The following is a 6,002-nucleotide window of genomic DNA, read 5'->3' as shown; positions in this document are numbered from 1 at the left end:
TCCATGATAATGGTAATTAGGGAGGTGGGAGGCTTTGAGCCGGCTAATTATGCAGGCTGGGTCTCAGACTAGATATAACCCTCCCTTCTTATCTTTATGCAGGGACCCAAAAGATGAGAAACCTGCAGTGCTCAGGAAGCCAGGAGGTAGCCCTGAGGATGCCTGCTGTGCAGCAGGACCCTGTGAGGGAAAGGGGAAGGGAGCCACTGAAGATAAACTGAAGACAATTTTGTTTGTTTCTGTTTTTTGAGGCGGAGTCTTGCTCTGTCACCCAGGCTGGAATGTAGTGGCGCGATCTTGGCTCACTGCAACCTCTGCTTCCTGGGTTCAAGTGATTCTTCTGCCTCAGCTTGGGAGTAGCTGGGATTACAGCTGCCCGCCACCTCACCGGGTTAATTTTTGTATTTTTAGTAGAGACAGGGTTTCGCCATGTTGGCCAGGCTGGTCTCGAACTCCCGACCTCAGGTGATTCGTCTGCTTTGGCTTCCCAAAGTACTGGGATTACAGGGGTGAGCCACCGTGCCTTGCCTTAAACTGCAGATTCCAAAGCTGCTGGGACTGGTTTATCACTAGGCCCATGGACCAACTGGTCACCGGTCCCCATGCCGACCAGTAGGCACTTATGGACACTCACTGACGCTGAAGAGGACAGGGAGAGGTGCCTCCGCCGGGCATCCTGCATGGGCTCAGGCTGGTGGGTCTCAGCCAGGCATTATGGAAATGATCTGAAAGTTTTAGACACAAAGGTCAAAGCACAGAGTACACAAAACGAGTATCTGAAAGGAAAGCCAGCTGTGATAAATAATGGGGGGATCGGCCAGGCGCAGTGGCTCACGCCTGTAATCCCAGCACTTTGGGAGGCCGAAGTGGCGGATCACCTGAGGTTGGGAGTTCGAGACCAGCCTGACCAACTTGGAGAAACCCTATCTCTACTAAAAATACAAAATTAGCTGGGCCTAGTGGCACATACCTGTAATCCCAGCTACTGGGGAGGCCGAGGCAGGAGAATCGCTTGAACCCCGGTGGCCTCTGCCTTGGCGGTGAGCCAAGACTGAGCCATTGCACTCTAGCCTGGACAACAAGAGGGAAACTCCGTCTCAAAAATAATAATAATAATAAATAAATAAATAATAGGGGGCTTAGAGGTGAAACTCCAGGCTGCCAGCAATGCTGCCCCCCCACATCCTATGGAGCCCTCAGAACCTGGCACCCTCTACACCGAAATCATCCACCCAACCAACAAATGTGCATTAAGTGGGGTGTGGTGGTGTGCACCTGTAATCCTAGCTACTCAGGGAACTGAGACGGGAGGGTCACTTGAGCCCCTAAGTTGGAGGCTTCCGTGAACCGTGATCATACCACTGCACTCCAGCCTGGGCAACAGAATGAGACCCTGTCTCTAAAAATAAAATTAAAAATAAACAAATGTGCATTAAACACCTACCAAGCATTGGACTCTGGAAAGATGCTGGGAATACCCAGATAAATAAGTTATGGTTCTTGCCTTCAAGGAGTCCCCAGGTCGGCTGGGCGTGGTAGCTCATGCCTGTAATCCCTGCACTTGAGGAGGCCAAGGCGGGTAGATCACAAGGTCAGAAGTTCGAGACCAGGCTGACCAACATGGTGAAACCCCATCTCTACTAAAAATACAAAAATGAGCTGGGTGTGGTGACACATGCCTGTAACCCCAGCTACTTGGGAGGCTGAGGCAGGAGAATCACTTGAATCTGGCAGGTAGAGGTTGCAATGAGCTGAGATCACGTCATTGCACTCCAGCCTGGGGGACAGAGCAAGACTCTGTCTTAAAAAAAAAAAAAAAAAAAAAAAAAAAAAAGCCAGGCGCGGTGGCTCACGCCTGCCAGCACTTTAGGAGGCTGAGGCGGGTGGATCACGAGGTCAAGAGATCGAGATCATCCTGGCCAACATGGTGAAACCCCGTCTCTACTAAAAATACAAAAAAAATTAGCTGGGCGCGGTGGCTCGTGCCTGTAGTCTCAGCTACTTGGGAGGCTGAGGCAGGAGAATGGCTTGAACCTGGGAGGTGGAGCTTGCAGTGTGCCGAGATCGCGCCACTGCACTTCAGACTGGGTGACAGAGCGAGATCCCGTCTCAAAAAAAAAAAAAAAGTCCCCAGGTCTAGTGGCTGGACTCCTCACCCGAGACCCAGACATCCCAGTATGACCAAGAGGGTCTCAGTTTATGCCTATTGCCCCTGTGTCATTATTAATAGGGTCCACTTGCATTCTCAAAAGTGTTCTGGTTTTAACAATAAACTATGCAATCACCTGAACCATAGCACGTTGTTATAGGCAATGGTGGAAATAGCTGGGGAAACTGGGAGTATGTGCTGTTAAGACTATGATGGATGGCCGGGCGCGGTGGCTCAAGCCTGTAATCCCAGCACTTTGGGAGGCCGAGACGGGCGGATCACAAGGTCAGGAGATCGAGACCATCCTGGCGAACACGGTGAAACCCCGTCTCTACCAAAAAATACAAAAAAAAAAAAAAAAAAACTAGCCGGGCGAGGTGGCGGACGCCTGTAGTCCCAGCTACTCGGGAGGCTGAGGCAGGAGAATGGCGTGAACCCGGGAGGCGGAGCTTGCAGTGAGCTGAGATCCGGCCACTGCACTCCAGTCTGGGCGACACAGGGAGACTCTGTCTCAACAAAAAAAAAAAAAAAAAAAAAAAAGACTATGATGGAGGCCAGGCGCAGTGGCTCACGCCTGTAATCCCAGCACTATGGGAGGCCAAGGCGGGCAGGTCACCTGAGGTCAGGAGTTCGAGACCAGCCTGGCCAACATGGTGAAACCCCTATCTCTACTAAAAATACAGAAATTAGTCAGGCATGGTGGTGGGTGCCTGTAATCCCAGCTACTTGAGAGGCTGAGGCAGGAGAATCGCTTGAACCCGATAGGCGGAGGTTTCAGTGAGTTGAGATTGTACCACTGTACTCCAACGTGGGCTATACAGCGAGACTCAGTCTCAAAAAAAAAAAAAAGAAAAGAAAATTGAAAAAGAGGACTATGATGAAAAGACTTTGGTGGAAGCAGTGTGAAAGCAAGAATCAGTCTGCTTACTGTGTGGTGAGAGGTCAGACCACCAGACTACAGAGAATGTGATCAGAGGATGATTTTTTTTTTCTTTCTTTTCTTTTCTTTTTTTTTTTTGAGACGGAGTCTCGCTTTGTCGGCCAGGCTGGAGTGCAGTGGCACCATCTCGGCTCACTGCAAGCTCCGCCTCCCGGGTTCATGCCATTCTCCTGCCTCAGCCTCCTGAGTAGCTAGGACTACAGGCGCCCCGCCACCTTGCCCGGCTAATTTTTTTTGTTTTTTTAGTAGAGACGGGGTTTCACTGTGTTAGCCAGGATGGTCTCATCTCCTGACCTCGTGATCCGTCCACCTCAGCCTCCCAAAATGCTGGGATTACAGACGTGAGCCACCGCACCCAGCCTTTTTTTTCTTCTTTTGAGACAGGGTCTTGCTCTGTTGCCCAGGCTGGAGTGCAGTGGCGAGATCCTGCAGCCTCGACCTCTTGGGCTCAAGTGATCCTCCCACCCCAGCCTTCTGAGTAGCGGGGACTACAGGCGCACACCACCACACCCAGCTAATTTTTGTATTTTTTGTAGAGATGAGGTTTTGCCATGTTGCCGAGGCTGGTCTCCAACTCCTGAGCTCATACAATCTGCTCTCCTCGGCCTCTTAAAGTGTTGGCATTACAGGCGTGAGCCGCTGCACTGGGCTGGATGATACTTTTTATACGTGTCTGTTTCTCTAACCCCAGGCTTGCTGCTCTTCCCCAACCCCCAGGGTTAAAACGGAGCTTCCTATTGTGAGTAGCATTACCAACATGCAAGGGCTTCCAACTTTAGCTACACTGGACCACTAGGTACAATTCTCGAAAACCCTTGAGTTTCTTGAATACAAACTAAGCACCCATCAGTCAGGTAACTGGCTAAAATAATTAAGGTACAACCACACAATAGAACGTTATCCAGCATAAAGGGAATGAGGACACCTACTGAAAGTGTGTAAAGTGGCCGGGCGCGGTGGCTCAAGCCTGTAATCCCAGCACTTTGGGAGGCCGAGGCGGGCGGATCACAAGGTCAGGAGATCGAGACCACAGTGAAACCCCGTCTCTACTAAAAATACAAAAAAAAATTAGCCGGGCGTGGTGGCGGCGCCTGTAGTCCCAGCTACTCAGGAGGCTGAGGCAGGAGAATGGCGTGAACCCAAGAGGCGGAGCTTGCAGTGAGCCGAGATCGCGCCACTGCACTCCAGCCTGGGCAACAGCGTGAGACTCCGTCTCAAAAAAAAAAAAAAAAAAAAAAAAAAGAAAGTGTGTAAAGTAAAAAAAAATCAGAGTGAAGAATAGCAGGTACAATTTGCCACACATTTGTGTAACAAAGGAGGAACAAGCATGTGTATACACGTATGTATATACATACACACACACACACAAGTGTGTATATGTACATATATATACACACACTTGTTTTTTCTTTTTTGAGACGGAGTTTCCCTCTTGTTGTCCAGGCTGGAGTGCAATGGCGTGATCTCGGCTCACCGCAACCTCTGCCTCCTGGGTTCAGGGGATTCTCCTGACTCAGCCTCCCGAGTAGCTGGGATTACAGGCATGTGCCTCCATGCCCGGCTAATTTTTTTGTATTTTTTAGTAGAGACGGGGTTTCTCCATGTTGGTCAGGCTGGTCTTGAACTCCCGACCTCAGGTGATCTGTCTACCTCGGCCTCCCAAAGTGCTGGGATTACAGGCGTGAGCCACTGCGTCTGGCTTTTTTTTTTTTTTTTTTTGAGACACTGTCTGTCACCCAGGCAGGGGTGCAGTGGTGCCATCATAGCTCACCTCAGCTTGGAACTCCTGGGCTCAGTCTGAGCCCTCCTAAATGATCCTCTCACCTCAGCTCCCGAGTAGCTGGGACTGCAGGCGCGTGCCACCACACCTGGCTTTAAAAAAAGCCAGGTATTTTTTGTAGAGACGGGGGTTTTGAAATGTTGCCCAGGCTGGTCTCAAACTTCTGAACTCAAGTAATCCGCCCGCTTCGGCCTCCCAAAGTGCTAGGATTACAGGCGCGAGCCGCTGCCCCGCCAGGCCGAGAAGAATCTTACCACTTCCCATTTTCCTTCCTCCTGTTTAAATGCTCACATCCTATCGTGACTTTCCTCACCACGTGCTCTCCAGGACAAGGTCGGCTTTCCTTTGCAATCGGCGCGAGGCCCTAGCTGGGGCCCTCCCAGTCCTCCCAGTTCCCATTAGAGCTTGACAAACGCTCCTAAGGGAAAACGCCTCAGGTGCTTCACAAAAGCCCCCTGGGGCCTGGGCAGGAAAGACCGCCTGGGGCATTTCAATTCACTGCAAGAGCTGGTTCCAGTGTCCCCTGACCTCACTGTTCAGTCCCCGCCAAGCCCCAGCCCAGTGAAAAATACGAGCCACTGTAAAGCGTCCTGGCTGTGGATGGAGTCGCACCCGGCTCCATCCCTCGCTCTCTGCGTGACCTTGGTCTCGGCCTCCTCCACTGTCACATGAGGACACCAGCCAGGAGGTGAGGACCCAGGGGTCGAGGACGCGAGCAGGGGGCCCGTTCTGGCTCGGAACACAGTCTGGCGGGTCCATTCTGACACTTGAGCCCCATTTGCCATGTCCCGCCCTCGCCTCTCTTGCCCGTGCCCTACGCGGCCCTCCACTCCCTCAATAATCCCGCCGCACCCATTAGGCGGGAAAGGGCCTGCCCGGTGGGGAGGGCGCTGACGGTCACGCGAACACCGCAGATGACAGACTGCGCGGTCATTTAGCAAATTTGCAAAAGAAAACAGGGGATCACTGGGCAAGGGAGGGTTAACCATGGCCGACCCAATCAGTCTCCACCCAAGGTCACGGTGCCCGCCCGACGGGCAGCGAGCGGCAGGGAGTCTCCACGAGGCCCCGCCCCGAGAGGGCGCCCAGCCTCCCTGGGCCTGGAGTCAGGGTGCGTTGCCTTTAAGACGTTT

The sequence above is a fragment of the Macaca nemestrina genome, chromosome 17 (genome assembly GCF_043159975.1).
Source record: "Macaca nemestrina isolate mMacNem1 chromosome 17, mMacNem.hap1, whole genome shotgun sequence".
In the NCBI taxonomy this organism is placed as follows: domain Eukaryota; kingdom Metazoa; phylum Chordata; class Mammalia; order Primates; family Cercopithecidae; genus Macaca; species Macaca nemestrina.
This window is presented reverse-complemented; position numbering follows the sequence as displayed.